The sequence below is a fragment of the Pongo abelii genome, chromosome 2 (genome assembly GCF_028885655.2).
Source record: "Pongo abelii isolate AG06213 chromosome 2, NHGRI_mPonAbe1-v2.0_pri, whole genome shotgun sequence".
Classification (NCBI taxonomy): Eukaryota; Metazoa; Chordata; class Mammalia; order Primates; family Hominidae; genus Pongo; species Pongo abelii.
This window is the reverse complement of record NC_085928.1, coordinates 18,019,173-18,036,578: the sequence shown is the minus strand read 5'-3', so window position 1 is coordinate 18,036,578 and position 17,406 is coordinate 18,019,173. Positions and strand designations below refer to the sequence as shown.

The 17,406-nt window shown below is 37.9% G+C and overlaps 1 protein-coding gene across 5 annotated transcripts in view; it reads right to left on the bottom strand.

Annotated features, from left to right (window-relative positions):
* The window catches only part of GSK3B (glycogen synthase kinase 3 beta), a 275,732-nt gene that overhangs the window by 256,395 nt on the left and 1,931 nt on the right, over window positions 1–17,406 (bottom strand). The gene's annotated exons all lie outside the window — the stretch shown is intronic.

The following is a 17,406-nucleotide window of genomic DNA, read 5'->3' as shown; positions in this document are numbered from 1 at the left end:
AATATACATAGTAACATTTATTTTAAATTAATTGCTTACTATTGTACAATGACATGGTAAGTACTCAAAAAATTTTCTTCCTTTACTTCAAGTCTGGAGGGCCTGGGATCAACATCTGGAACCCATTCCCTACTAACTTTAAGGCCCCGGAATAAATCAATTAAAAATATATATATATTTTAACCTCAGATTCTTCACTCATTAAATGGGGCAAATATTGTCACAGAGCATTATGAAAGTTAAATGGAAATGAGAGTGCTTGGCACACAATAAACATTCAAAGGCTAGCTGAATCTGAATTCTAAAATTCTGGCCATCATCAACAGCATCCAGAGAAACTCAAAATCTATCATGACCACAGACTTTTTTCTAATTAGCTTCTTCCCCCACCCCAACTCCTATGGCCCACAGCAGCATTTCTCACCTCTTTCCTAGACTTTAGAAAGTCTAGGCTTTCTCAGCTATATGTAAGAAATTAACACAAAAAAAGATGTGTTTTTAATTAGATATAATGTGAAATGCATTTTAAAACAATTTCCTACTTCTAAATAAATACTGAAAGCCAACAAGCTAAACAACTTATATTGATACCATAACCCACACAGTGCAGGAAGACAATCTCCTGTCTCTGGGTCTTCTTTTCTAACGACCCAGGAATTGGCCCACCTGCTCCCATTTTGGAAGTCATGACAAATACGACAAACACACCCTTTGTTTCTAACTAAGTTCTCCTTCTCCAATGTAGAGCAGAAATATCAGAAATATCATACTAGAACTTCTCCTCTTTTTTTTTTTTTTTTCTGAGATGGAGTCTTGCTCTGTTTCCCAGGCTGGAGTGCAAGTGGCATGATCTTGGCTCACTACATCCTCTGCCTCCAGGGTTCAAGCGATTCTCCTGCCTCAGCCTCCCATGTAGCTGGGATTATAAGCGTGCACCACCATGCCCAGCTAATTTTTGTATTTTTAGTAGAGACAGGGTTTCACCATGTTAGCCAGGGTGGTCTCAAACTCCTGACCTCAGGGATCTGCCCGCCTCAGCCTCCCTCTGGGAGGGATTACAAATGTGAGCCACCCCACCTGGCCTGTCTCCTCTATCCTTTCAAAAAGCACAGCTCTTCTTTAATTTTCTACAATCTGACAGGAAAGTACACACACACACACACACACACACACACACTTTTTTTTCTTTTTGAGACAGTCTCGCTGTCTCGCCCAGGCTGGAGTACAGTGGCGCAGTATCAGCTCACTGCAACCTCTGCTTTCCCAGGTTCAAACGATTCTCCTGCCTCAGCCTCCTGTGTAGCTGGGATTACAAGCGTGCACCACCATGCCCAGCTAATTTTTGTATTTTTGGTAGAGATAGGGTTTCACCATGTTGGCCAGGGTGGTCTCGAACTCCTGACCTCAGGGATCCGCCCACCTCAGTCTCCCTCTGGGAGGGATTACAGACATGAGCCACTGCACCTGGCCTGTCTCCTCTATCCTTTCAAAAAGCACAGCTCTTCTTTAGGGTACTCAATTAGGAAAAGAGGAAGTCAAATTGTCCCTATTTGCAGATGACATGATAGTATATCTAGAAAACCCCACTGTCTCAGCCCAAAATCTCCTTAAGCTGATAAGCAACTTCAGCAAAGTCTCAGGATACAAAATCAATGTACAAAAATCACAAGCATTCTTATACACCAATAACAGACAAACACAGAGCCAAATCATGAGTGAACTCCCATTCACAATTGCTTCAAAGAGAATAAAATACCTAGGAATCCAACTTACAAGGGATGTGAAGGACCTCTTCAAGGAGAACTACAAACCACTGCTCAATGAAATAAAAGAGGATACAAACAAATGGAAGAACATTCCATGCTCATGGGTAGGAAGAAGCAATATCGTGAAAATGGCCATACTGCCCAAGGTAATTTATAGATTCAATGCCATCCCCATCAAGCTACCAATGACTTTCTTCACAGAATTGGAAAAAACTACTTTAAAGTTCATATGGAACCAAAAAAGAGCCCACATCGCCAAGTCAATCTTAAGCCAAAAGAACAAAGCCAGAGGCATCACGCTATCTGACTTCAAACTATACTACAAGGCTACAGTAACCGAAACAGCATGGTACTGGTACCAAAACAGAGACATAGATCAATGGAACAGAACAGAGCCCTCAGAAATAACGCCACATATCTACAACCATCTGATCTTCGAAAAACCTGAGAAAAACAAGAAATGGGGAAAGGATTCCCTATTTAATAAATGGTGCTGGGAAAACTGGCTAGCCATATGGAGAAAGCTGAAACTGGATCCCTTCCTTACACCTTATACAAAAATTAATTCAAGATGGATTAAAGACTTAAATGTTAGACCTAAAACCATAAAAACCCTAGAAGAAAACCTAGGCATTACCATTCAGGACATAGGCATGGGCAAGGACTTCATGTCTAAAACACCAAAAGCAATGGCAACAAAAGCCAAAATTGACAAATGGGATCTAATTAAACTTAAGAGCTTCTGCACAGCAAAAGAAACTACCATCAGAGTGAACAGGCAACCTACAAAATGGGAGAAAATTTTCACAACCTACTCATCTGACAAAGGGCTAATATCCAGAATCTACAATGAACTCCAACAAATTTACAAGAAAAAAACAAACAACCCCATCAAGAAGTGGGCAAAGGACATGAACAGACACTTCTCAAAAGAAGACATTTATGCAGCCAAAAAACACATGAAAAAATGCTCACCATCACTGGCCATCAGAGAAATGCAAATCAAAACCACAATGAGATACCATCTCACACCAGTTAGAATGGCAATCATTAAAAAGTCAGGAAACAACAGGTGCTGGAGAGGATGTGGACTAATAGGAACACTTTTACATTGTTGGTGGGACTGTAAACTAGTCACTGTGGTGACTCCTCAGGGATCTAGAACTAGAAATACCATTTGACCCAGCCATCCCATTACTGGGTATATACCCAAAGGACTAGAAATCATGCTGCTATAAAGAGACATGCACACGTATGTTTATTGCGGCACTATTCACAATAGCAAAGACTTGGAACCAACCCCAATGTCCAACAATGATAGACTGGATTAAGAAAATGTGGCACATATACACCATGGAATACTATGCAGCCATAAAAAATGATGAGTTCATGTCCTTTGAAGGGACACGGATGAAATTGGAAATCATCATTCTCAGTAAACTATCGCAAGGACCTAAAACCAAACACCGCATATTCTCACTCATAGGTGGGAATTGAACAATAAGAACACATGGACACAGGAAGAGGAACATCACACTCTGGGGACTGTTGTGGGGTGGGGGGAGGGGTGAGGGATAGCTTTAGGAGATATACCTAATGCTAAATGACGAGTTAATGGGTGCAGCACACCAGCATGGCACATGTATACATATGTAACTAACCTGCACATTGTGCACACGTACCCTAAAACTTAACACATAATAATAATAAAATTTAAAAAAAAAAAAAAAAAAGCACAGCTCTTCTTTGATTTTCTACAACCTGACAGGAAATTACACACACATACACACACACACATTTTTTTCTTTTTCTTTTTTTTTTTTAATAAGTAGACTACTGCCACAAGTAGATACATGTTAAACATTTTTTTCTTTTTGAGACAGTCTTGCTCTCTCGCCCAGGCTGGAGTGCAGTAGCGCCATATCGGCTCACTGCAACCTCCGCTTCCCAGGTTCAAACGATTCTCCTGCCTTAGCCTCCCTAGTAGCTAGAATTATAGGCACCTGCCACCGTACTCATCTAATTTTTGTATTTTTAGTAGATATGGGGTTTCACCATGCTGCTCAGGCTGGTCTTGAACTCCTGACCTCAAGTGATCCACCCGTCTCAGCCTTCCAAAGCACTGGGATTACAGGAGTGAGCCACCACACCCGGCCTATATAAACATATTTTTTAAAGGCCTCAGAGTCTCTCAGTAAAAGTTATTCCTGATGTTCAACTGAATTTAAATGGAATTATACCTTGTTCTTTAGTAAATCCTCTTGGTTCAAGAAGGGCATAACAAGTATTTGCTACTTACAGAGAAAGTAAATTTCTTCCATGTCTAAGAATTGTACCCTATACCAGCCAAACATCTCACAATGCACACATTTAATCACAGAAGGAAATACCATGCTGATATGTGGAAAGCAATTTATTTTTTAAAACCAAATACAGAAAGTCATATTCTACCACTATTTAAGAATTTGTATTATGGCCAGGTGAGGTGGCACACACCTGCAATCCCAGCACTTTGAGAGACCAAGGTGGATGGATTGAGCTCAGGAATTCGAGACCAGCCTGGGTAATATAGGAAAATCTCGTCTCTACAAAAAATACAAAAATGAGCCAGGCATGGTGGCGCACTCCTGTGGACCCAACTAATGTGGATGCTGAGGTGGGCGGATTGCTTGAGCCCAGGAGGTTGAGGCTGCAGTGAGCCAAGATCACACCACTGCACTCCAATCTGATCAACAGAGCAAGATTCTGTCTCCAAAAAAGGTGGGAGGAGGGGGAGGGAAGAAGGAAGAAGAAGGAAGACGAAGGAGGAAGGAAGAAGGAAGAAGGCAGAAGGAAGAAGGAAAGACGACAACACTATTTCCTCTAATAAAAAAAAAAAGAAGTTGTATTATTTAGCAATAGAAACCCTATTGTTTATTAATATTTCTCATCCTCTCTGGGAAAGCTCTAGAACTGACATACTAATATATCAAACAAACAAACATCATCTAAAAGACCCAAAGAGAGGTCATGTAAAAATTAGTTTCGGCCAGGCGCAGCGGCTCATGCCTGTAATCCCAGCACCTTGGGAGGCCAAAGCATCCAGATCATTTGAGGACAGGAGTTTGAGACCAGCCTGGCCAGCATTGTGAAACCCTGCCTCTACTAAAAATACAAAAATTAGCCAGGCGTGGTGGTGGACACCTATAATTCCAGCTACTCGGGAGGCTGAAGCATGAGAATCGCTTGAACCTGGGAGGCAGAGATTGCGGTGAGCCGAATCACGCCACTGCACTCCAGCCTGGGCAATACAGCAAGACTCAGTCTCAAAAAAAAAAAAAAAAAAAATTACAGTTTCACAACTCCCCCACAATACAATCACATACCTAAGTACATCCATGACGAAAAGACTTCTCATATTTAAATACTGTCTGTTTACTTTATTCTTTTGCAGAGTAAGCTACTTGGTGAAAGGAAAGAAATTGAACTGTCAGGTTTCACTGTTATAAATCTCTCTTCAGTCCTTAACCACTCCAAATAAAATAATGTAAGGGGATACCGTAGCAGCGTCACAGGCTCAATGTTTCAAAGCTACTGTGCTTACCAACCAGTGCAACCTAGCACCCAAGTCCTTTCTTTCAGTCATCCATCCAAAGATTTCAGAGCCACTCAGTGCTAAGCACACAGTGCAACAGAAGTGTCTGTATACTCTATGTCTCTTTCCTTTCCCTACTATCATTCCTTCACATTTAAGAAAAAAAAAAAAAAAAAAAAAAACAGGGCCAGGCACGGTGGCTCACACCTGTAATCCCAACACTTTGGGAGGCGGGTGGATCACGAGATCAGGAGATAGAGACCATCCTGGCCAACATGGTGAAGCCCCGTCTCTACTAAAAATACAAAAACTAGCTGGGCATGGTGGTACATGCCTGTAGTCCCAGCTACTGGGGAGGCTGAGGCAGGAGAATCGCTTGAACCCAGGAGGCAGAGGTTGCAGTGAGCCAAGATCGCGCCACTGCACTCCAGCCTGGCAACAGAGCGAGACTCCATCTCAAAAAAACAAACAAAACACAAATTTAACTTAATTTCTCATATCAAAACTCAAATGTTCCTAGAAACATCAGCAATAGCTTGGTGACCTGTAAACTATCATACCACTAGACACCATATCACATGACAAACTGCCTTCAACTAGAATATGTACTAAGTGACCCAATACAAAAAGGACTGTGCTCCACATACTGCAGAAAATACAAAGATGCATAAAATATTTTTATGTCATGTTGGAACTTATGATCTCCTACGGAGAAACAGGACACATTAACAAGAATACAAGGAAGAACATTAGAAGGGTCACAGAGAGCGCTGAAGGAGTTATATGAAAGTGAATTTCATGCCTTGAGGTAAGCATGAATGACTAAAGAGGTGGCATTTGAGACTGAAAGCCAGCTAAGGTCTTTGAAACAGCAAGGGGAAATAATATATGACGAAGAATATTTGCGTCGAAAAAATTCCACGGGGGCCAAGGCAATCACGGTAAGGACAACATCTAATTATCTTAACAGCAAAACTTTCAATACCCATTTTAACAGTTTTACTAAAATAAGGGTGGAAAGAATCACTACCCTCTCTACAGCAAGCCCCCTTCTGAAAAATTGACAATTTTCAACCTCTTTTAAATCTCAAAATAAGCTGAAAACATGATTAAAAACAAAGGCATAAATCAATGAAGTGTTTTTAAATTACACACACCTTTTCCATTATTTAAGAATAGCAAAAATAATATAACTCTTGGACAAAATTCTAAGCCTGCACTGTCCAATACAATAACCACTAGCAACATGTAGCTAATGAACACTTGAAATGTGGCTAGCCCAAATTAGTATTTTTTTTTTTTTTTTTTTGAGAAAGAGTCTCACTGTGTCACCCAGGCTGGAGTGCAGTGGCACAATCTCGGCTCACTGCAACCCCTGCCTCCCAGGTTCAAGCAATTCTCTGCCTCAGCCTCCCAAGTAGCTGGGATTACAGGCGTCCACCACCACGCCCAGCTAATTTTCGTATTTTTAGTAGAGACGGGGTTTCACCATCTTGGCCAGGCTGGTCTTGAACTCCTGACCCCGTGATCCACCCGCCTTGGTCTCCCAATGTGCTGGGATTACAGGCATGAGCCACCGTGCCCGGCCCCCAAATTAGTATGTTCTTTGAGTGTAAAACACTCACTAGGTTATAAAGATTTACTACCCAAAAAAAGAATGTAAAATATCTCAATAATTTTTATATTGATTACATCTTGATATATTATTAATTTAGATACACTAGGTTAAATAAAATATATTACTAGAATTAATTTCACTTGTGTCTATTTTTCAAAGTGGTTCATAGAAAATTTAAAATTACATATATAATTCACATTTTTTGGCTTATATAATATTTCTTCTGAATAGCTCTAGTCTAAACAATTACTTAATATTAATATTTTTCAGATTTTTGTACTTGCCTCATGTTGGCATGGTAATCACTTGATAAAATGATACAAAGTAACCTTCCAACATCTATTTCTCAGTATCTAGATACTGCAAGGGTGAGGGTATCTGCCCAAAAAGTATATATCTTCTTAACTGCCCTTTTGGAACAAATATGGAAAAAAACAATGAACAACTTTTCCAGGTATATTTATCAAACAGTTATCAGATAAGAACTATTCAACTAACAAACAAATTGTGGGATTTCCATACAATGAAATGTTATTTAGAGATATGGGATCTAGAAAACTGGAGAGCCAACCCTGAAGAGCAGCGAAAGAAGTCAGAGGATGACAGCTGTACAACGGTGCCTGGAGAACAACCAGATCAGATCCCAGCAGTTAGATGAGGGCTCCAGGAAAAAGGACACTCCAGGAAAAGAAAGGGGCAGGAGGCAGGTAGAAATCCAGAGAATGTCTGATAAACTGGTACATTTGGGGGGAAGAATTGAGATTATAATTATTACAAACAGTATCAAAAAAAAAGAAAATGGCAACAATAAAGTCTAAAAAGATTAAAAGCAAAGGAAAAAATGTGACTGTCACCTTGAAACAGCTTAATAGCTCCTTAACACTTTAAACAGAGAGTTACCATATCACCCAGCCATTCCACTACTTAGGTATATACCCCAAAAGATCTGAAAACATACGTCCACACAACAACTTGCACACAAATGTTCACAGCAGCATATTCATACTAGTCAAAAAGCAGAAACAACCCAAATGTCCATCAACTAATAAACAAATTGTGGGATTTCCATACAATGAAATGTTATTCAGCAATAAAAAGGAATGAAATACTAATACATGCTATAACATGGGAGAACCTTGAGGACATTATGCTAAGTAAAAGAAAACAGTCATAAATGGCCACGTATTACATAAATCCATTTATATGAAATGTCCAGAACAGGCAAATCTATAAAGACAGAGAGTAAATTAGTGGTTGCCTAGAGTTGTGGGGAAGGGGAACATAGGGAATGACTGCTAATGGGTATAAGCTTTATCTCTGAAATGATAAAAGTGCTCTAAAATTAGATGGTTGGGATGGTTACGCAAGTCTATGAACACCTGTGTAATGAAAAAATGAATGTTACGGTATGTGAATTATATCTCAATAAAGCTATTCTCATAAGGAAATGTGATCACTGTATACTACTTGTTTCTACACAGAATACTGTTCCATATCTACATACTGAGAATAATTTGAATAATAATTTAAATAAATAATAGTTTTTAAATAGTGGCATAATTATATCAGTATGAAAGCAAAACGGAGACGGGCATGACAATAAATGATGTCTACAACAGTAAGACAAAAACAATAAAATTAATTTTAAGAAATAGAGAAAAAGCATATAATTAAAAATTATGACAAAAACTACTAGAGGAAACAGCTGTCATAGCCAATGTTGCTTCTAAGAAGTAGGACTGGAGGACAGAAGATTACTTTCCATCATAAGCCCTTCTGCACTATTTGATTTCTTTAAATCGTATATTCCTTTATAAAAGTAATTTTTATTCAACAACTAAGGGGGCTTGATTTAGGAGCAGAATGAAACCGTACGCTCTTAAAGAGGTAAAAGGCACAGGCTTCATTGACACTGACGCACTCTGCGCCTCTGATCTCTCAAGAGAACAGGTTTTCTCATCTAAGATGTTAGAAAAATAGAAAGTTAAAAAATTATCCTTTGTCTTTTTCTTTACCATGAAATAAACATCTATTTTAAATGTGCTATTAATTGTTCATTGGTTAGCAATATTAACATTTTACCTCTAATTGCCATGAGAGGAGCTCTGTCATCTTTGCACTTATTCTCCAACTAACTTACATTCAGAGAAATAAGTATTTACTAATTTAATAGGTTAAAAACTAGCAATTTTCTAGAGTTACTGATTTAAATTTGTTTTAATTCTAACACTTCTGCTAAAGCTATTGTTAATTTATGTATGTATACACAAAATGCAAGTCTACTATAGAAATCATTAATCCGTAAAAATTCAGAATACCTATGAAAGGACACATAAGAAATTGTAATGCCAGTGGTCGCCAGGAAAGAGAACTGGTTGTTGCAGAGCAGGAGAGAAGACTTCACTGAATATCTCTAAAATTTTGAACCATGTGAGTAAATTACATTTTTTAAAATTTAAAGCAAAATAGGTAAATAAAACATGCAATTATCTGGCACACTGCACTCAATAATTACTGCTGTTATTACCATATATTATGAGAATATGATATACAGTACGTTGCTCTTCTATATACATGTAATTATATCTTATTATTAAAACTCTACCAACTCAAAGCTTCCCCCTTTCCTTCGTAATTTAAGTAGTGTGTAGAATGTGAAAACCCTGAATTCCACTAGAGCAAATGTCCCTGCAAATACTATCAGTCTGATGTCAGACATAATTCCAGTACCTCCAACTCTTCAGGTGCTCACACCACATACTCAAAATCTAGCATTAGAAATTCAATTGACTCAACTCAATAACTTCAACACAAGTCATGAAGAAAGCGTTAATCAATTAAAAATATTAACTGATTTTGCTGCACTTCGCGAGGCAGAGGCCGGCAGATTGCCTGAGGTCAGGAGTTCAGGACTAGTCTGGCCAACATGGTGAAACCCCATCTCTACTACAAATACAAAAAAATTAGCGGGGAATGGTGGCATATGCCTGTAATCCCAGCTACTCAGGAGCCTGAGGCAGGGGAAATGCTTGAACCAGGGAGGTGGCAGTTGCAGTGAGCCAAGATTGTGCCACTGCACTCCAGCCTGGGCGACACAGCGACATTCCGTCTCAAAAAAAAAAAAAAAAAAAAAATTAACTAATTTTATAAAATAACAGGAAGCAGACAGTGTTGCATTTAAATAAAATAACTTTCCTTGGAAAAAAACCTAAATTACCCAACCTTTCTAGTTACATTAGCCAATTAAGCCCCTAAGAATTTCTCAGACCTCCAAAAGAAAAACTACTTTGCCACTATCACCCTTTTTCTTCAGCCTAACAATTAAGATACCCAGCTTTTCAATTCTCATAGGCCATAAATGTATCTAGAAAAGTTCCTCTCTAAATAGCTATTCATAATTCATAAGAAAGCTTAAATGACTCCATGCAGTGCCTTCTAAGCAGTCCACAAACAAAAGGTACAAGCCAGCCAAAATCCAAGCAGCAATTCCATATATACTAAGGAGGAAAAAAAAAAAACCAGAAACAGTAAGACAACAAATCTTATATCAGATAAAACTCTGCTGCTGAATTAATAAATGTATATGGACAATGGAAGAAAGAGTTGGAAACAATACCCTGGGCTAGCACACTGAAGACTTTAGTACCTTTATCCATACTGCTGAAATCCAACTAGAAGATGGTGAATCAGACAGAGATGACCCAGTTCTCTTCATCACTTCAGTGATCAACAAATTACAGATATTTTATGTAGTTTATGCAGAAGCCCAGGTTTCCAGAAGAGATTTTTCTGCCTCCTGCCTCTTTAAAAGAGAATTAATATTCTCGGATGGGTGCAGTGGCTCATGACTGTAATCCCAGCACTGTGGGAGGCTGAGGCAGGATTGCTTGATTCCAGGAGTTCAAGACCAGCCTGGGCAAGATGGTAAAACCCCCTCTCTACAAAAACTACAAAAAGTAGCCAGGCATGTTGGCGCATGCCTATAGTCCCAGCTACTCCAGAGATTGAGGTTAAAAGATCACCCGAGCCCAGGAGACAGAGGTTGCAATGAGACAAGACTGCGCCACTGCACTCCAGGCTAGGCATAGGCAACACAGCGAGACCCTGTCTCAAAAAAAAAAAATTTCTCTGGGTGAACATTTTGAACAATTATCAGAATGATTTACCCTGGAAATGTATGAACCTACATACCCTACATACACTAAGTAATCCCAATATGCTTGTTTCCCCGAATCATCCATTCTTTTCAGTAGCATAATGCTTAATCAGTACCTATCCATTCCCCTGATCTGTGATTTCAAAAAAAACCAGACAACTCAATGAATTACAACTATATGTTAAATAATAACAAGGAACCATTAATAAAAGCCTGAAAACTAACCTATGAGCAAAGTTTATACTCCATTTGTCTGCAGATATTAGCTGCTCAGGAGCACTTCTGGTTTACTGTCAACTACCAGCCAATTCCAATAAGGTGAGATTCCAAATAACCCAATTCCACATTGACACATAGCTATTATTCTTCGGGAAAACTGAATTAGAAACACAATTTAGTTCGGCCACATGTGGTGGTTCACGCCTGTAATCCCAGCACTTTGGGAGGCCGAGGTGGGAAGATCACAAGATCAGGAGTTTGAGACCAGCCTGGCCAACACAGGGAAACTCCGTCTCTACTAAAAATACAAAAAATTAGCCAGGTGTGGTGGCAGGCGCCTGTAATCCCAACTACTTGGGAGGCTGAGGCAGGAAAATCGCTTGAGCCTGGGAGGCAGAGGTTGCAGTAAGCCCAGATCACGCCATGGCACTCCAGCCCAGGAAACAGTGCGAGACTCCATCTCAAAAAAAAAAAAAAAAAAAAGTGTACTTTTTATTACTGAATTGATTTGAAATAAGAATCAAGAAATTAACCTTAGACCATGTTGTGAAGGACTTAGCTTTGTGCTGTTGTTAACCATGGTACTCTGGAAATAAAAAGTTGGTTTGACAAAACTAGTTTCAAGACAAATACATCATTACTTCAAGTGATCAAACCAAACATGCTAGGAAAACTATGCAATACAAAAAATGTAAGATTTAATCACTTACAAAATTGGAACCTGCACATTGTTTGGAAGTTGACCTCTCTTCCCAAAATATAAGCAAAAATGGTAAGGGGGATTATAAACTAAGAACCCAAATTGACTAAATTGTGTTTTTTGTTTTTTGTTTTTTTTCAGACGGAGTCTCGCTCTGTCGCCCAGACTGGAGTGCAGTGGCACAATCTCAGCTCACTACAACCTCCGCCTCATGGGTTCAAACGATTCTCCTGCCTCAGCCTCCTGCGTAGCTGGGACTACAGGCGCACACCACCAAGCCCCCGCTAATTTTTGTATTTGTAGTAGAGACGGGTTTTCACCATGTTGGCCAGGATGGTCTCGATCTCCTGACCTCGTGATCCACCCACCTCGGCCTTCCAAAGTGCTGGGATTACAGGCGTGAGCCACTGTGCCCAGCCGAACTAAATTGTGTTTCTAAATCTTATACCACATCAAATGCATTACAGACACAAGTATATTGGAATAATTTACTAAAAATGTCCATTATGTACTGAGTATTAGCTCATTTAAAAAAAATAGAAAACTCAATAACGCAAAATGGAATATTCCTTTTTTATATAAATTTAAAGGTAGAAAACCTCAGGGAAAACAAACTGTTCTTTAACTCTACTCAGTTTTTCCTTGCTGTTCTACTCACACAGGTTTTTATATAAATATACATTTATACATTACACTCAACAAATTTCAAAAGCAATTTGATTTGTATAACCAAGGACGATTTGTATAACTCAAGATAAAATGCCAAGAGTGCAACCTCCACTTTAATGAAAATGCTCTTCTTCCAAACAATGAAAATGCTTTTATTCTTGAAATCAGGCAAAACTCCCCTTCCACCACCACCACCCCACAAACAAACAAACAAACAAACAAACAAAATCAGCTGGAAAATGATAAACATTCCAACAAATTAATTTACTTATCATGGTGATTATGTTCTTAGAAGAACAATATCCGGGGAACCCGGTTGGTCCTGTTAGTACCAACACATACTCTTGTCTCACCCACACAAGCGTTCTGCCCCTCCATTCTCCATTATAGGGTGGAGCATCAAAAGAGGCACCACAATCTCACATCCTGTCTGTCATCTCCAACCCTGTCTCAACTTCATGGGTCTTATTTAAAAGTATGGAACTGTGACAATAGGGTCAACATATGCATGTTCCACAGCTTTCTCTATGCATAAAGTGCACACACAAATAGAGCTCTCCCACTCTTTAGACTCTGCTGCTGGAATAAAATCTCTGACTTTCCCAGCCTTGCTGTTTCTCCAAAATATTATCTCACACCTGCAACTCAATTCTAACATAAGAGATAGTAAAGCATGCAAGTACTGATTTTCAGCTGAACTTTGCCAGTGAAATGAGAAGATGTCACCTCATTTTCTAAATGCAGTTCCCAATCAGCCATAAGGTGATTTGCGAATCTCTGGGTTCCCTTGAAGTTTTTCCTTTCGCCTGTGACTTACTGTCACTTCACAATTAGCATTCTACAGGTGCATGCAACAAGAAAGCATGCAATTCTTAAATATATTAAACGTTTTAACAACTCTGGGGAAGTCGGGTTGGGAAATGACTGAAAATAAAGTTCTGGTTTTCAGTCTCACACATGAACTCTTTTCCACGTTAACACAGAATTATCAAGAAATGGACTGAACTCTAATAACCTAATTTTTAGATGTCATAAAGAGATTAAACTTCCCAGGGGAATACGGAAACTCTAAGTTGCTACCTACTCTTTGGCTTTAATCACCATACGGTGTAATACTGCAGAATAATATGCATCTACTATTATTCTCTCTTTGCTAATAGAAATTTTGATCTAAAAAGGTTTTATATGAGGAAACAACTTAAGTGATACAGACTTATTTCATATTTCTAAATCTTATATTTAAGTATTAAACCTAAACAACTAGCTAAATTTTCTCCAATTGTATACCAGAAGGATTACTAATATTTCAACCAAAAGTGCCACAAACAGTCCCTTACTTTCCCTATGGAGTAAAATATCATGTGATTCTAAAGAAAAACTTTATAAACATTTATTTAATTACATGTAAACTTGGAAGTGAACAAAAATGAAACATTGGTTTCACTATAGCAAGTAAAAAGTAGTATTTCAAATATACTGATTTAAATTTGGGATTAATGCCTAAACTCAACAAAAAGGGCAAAAAATACTTGTTATAAAATCAACTTTTAATTTCTTCTGGAGTCTTCACAAAGTGAAGGCTCTCAGTACTTTATTCTTAGATAAATTTTGCATTTAAAGTAATAGTAATAATCATTATTTATAAAAAAACAAGTTTTAAGCATATATCAAAGATTAATGGCTACATAAAATATCAAAAATGTTTCAGTCACAGTTTAGTTCAAAAAGTATTTTCATTGTTCTGAAATAAACCATCATGAAACTATTATCACCAGGTTTCAAGTGTGAGGCTTTTGAAGCTGTATATATAAAAAAAAAAATTTAGGTCTTTGATGAAAAGCATTTAAATAAAAGCCCTTAGTTTACTGCTCCCGAATATAAATCCAACATTTTTAGGTGTAGAAAAATTAGAAACTGTGCAATTAATAGACTAGGAAGTCAAATATCATTGCCAGTAACTAACTGCTGTCTGAATTTCAAGGGAACTTATTGTATATTAAATTTTAAGAAAGTAAACTCACCTACCCTCTCACCTCAGCACTTTCTCAATTTTCCCATTACAATTAACAATATAACTCAGCAGTCAAGTCTTCCAGGCCAGTAACATCAGAATTTATTTTTAACTCTTGACTCCTTCACAAATATTCCACTTCAGTCCAGTATGAAGTTCTGCCAGTTCTTCATTCACACTGTCTCTCAAACCTGTTCCTTTCACCCCATTTTCACATTTTATTTTATTCCCTCATGATTCACAACATACACTACTAGCTCCCTAAAAAGGCTCTAGCATCTCTCTACTATAATTCACTAATTCAACTGCAAAAATCATCTTACATCTTATTCAGCAACCAACAACAAATCCAGATCTCTTCTGAATCTCAATCAAACTTGTACAGAACCCCTCTGCCCTCCATCAGCTAACTTTCTCTTATTTCTCAAATTCCATCTGTTCTTATGTTCTTATTTAGGCTCCTTTAATTCAGATTTGTCAACTTGATTATTGTCTCTCATGCAAAACTCACCATCTTTGTTCCTTGGTACACTCCTTCCACCTAGACCTTTCATGCTTTTCTACCAGTTCAAGTTACCGCCTCCTTTAACATCAGTCTTAATACACCTTGTCCGCAGGAAGTCTTTCCTCTCCCAACCATCAGTCTCACCCCTTTACTCTTTGCCACTCTGAACAAATGATTCAATTTGTATTTTACAATCTTGCAGTCATCACGCTATTGTTTTAATTTTTTTTTCCCATAGCCTCTCTCTACAACTAAAGGATAAGCTTTTGAGAGCAAGGACTACAATTTCTTATGTCTGTTTTCAACAGGGGTTCCTTAGAATGCTAGCATCCTAACAAATGCTTAAAGACTCCCCTTTCTTTTAAATGCCTTTAAAGTCAAAGCTGTCAAAAACACATAATTAACACTAAACTCCAACTTTTTAAATTCTAAATTGACCTATATGGTAATCGGAATTAAACATTTTCATCTGTATATTTTACAAGAGTTACTCCATCCTTAGTATCTGTATTACCAAGAATTCAAGAGTCATTTTCAAAGAAAATCCCGAAAAGAAAATGAAAAGTCCCAAAATGTAGCATTATAATCTAGCATTATAGATCTCTGAAATAAAGCTAATAAATCAATTAGCCCAAATTGACTGGTTTTCAAACTATATTACCAAGATGTAAAACATACAAACACTCCAGTACCACAAGAGGCTCTTAAGTAGCTATTATAAGATTTGTATCATCATACCTGAAAATTACCCCAGAATTTAAAAAGATTTTTCAAATGACTCCATGAAGTGCTTAGAAAGCACGACCCTTCCCTGAAAGATGCATAATCAACTTTCCTCTTTACCTACCCCGGCATTCTCTACTTGCAAGCCACAGGAAAAAAAAAAATTAACTTTCAAAAATTACCTCCCATTCAGCTATTACCTAGACTACCCTGTTTCAGGCTAGTTCCCAAAGCCAACATGGATTGAAATCTTGAGTTCAACTAAAAGTGATCATTTTATGTTGCCTAAGAATATAATCAATTCCACATAACATCATGTTTTGTGTGGGAGGGGGGTTCTTAAAATCTCAGTTCTTTAGTTCTCTCAGTTCTTCTAGGCAACAAAATAATTTGTCTTTGCCCTCATGATGCCCCTCTTTCCCACAATAAGGAAACAATATAGATATTTTTGTTATATTCTGCAAGTATGTTTAAACAAGCTGTCATTAAATGAACTTCTCCATAAACTTCTTCATAAACAGAGATACACGGGAACATTAGATACTTAGTATATACTAAACACTTCAAGAGAATACTTTTCAGCACAAACCCAGGACAAGAGTAGTCTATCCACAACCCTGAACACAGCCCAAATATCCCTATTATTTCTAGGATCATAGCCATCTGCAAAAGCCAAAATGGAAAGGACTAACTACACATTCTTCTAACTGAAACCACAGTTATCTAAATGTGATGGAAAATAACGCTAGAGTGTTTTAAATCGTCCCTTTTAAGGAACCCGCCAGAACATTTAACAGGTAATGAACGCAATAGCACTCCAAAATTGAACTTAAACGTAATGAGCCAGTGACAACATTTAACTTAGTATTTGGGACTATGACAAAACAAATCTCAATCAAAACTTGGACCTATTAATACTTCCAAGTTAACTTTTGATTAAACAAATTATAGGGCGGCAGGTTGGTAATGTCAAAACAGGAAGGTTAAGAGATAACACATCAAACCACTTATCCAATTGAACACAAATGCATACAGAGATGCTACTGCTGCTAGGTATTTATTGGCTCCCACTAGTCCCTTCTAAAGAGAGAAATCAATGGCAGCCTCCAAATGTGAATGGTTACTGAGCAAGTTCATCCACAGATTAAGAACAAATATTATGTGTAGTCATACAAACAAGAAAAAAAATGTTGGGAGGGTGAGACATTTAACGTCTCTATTAAGTATATCAAACTATGATAACCCCTGAGACCTAAAATACCCTCTCATTCCAAATTCCAAAAATTCTGCAAATGTGCATAATGGTTTATTAGTCAAATCTTGTCCTTCTCTTTATTCTAACGGATGGGCAAGTAAACACTGTCACCACCACTTTAACGTGGAAACACTCGAGCACTTGATGAAACTGACTACAAACAGCAAGAAAAGTATAAGAAAGCAGTTACAAATCGAATCATCCAAATAA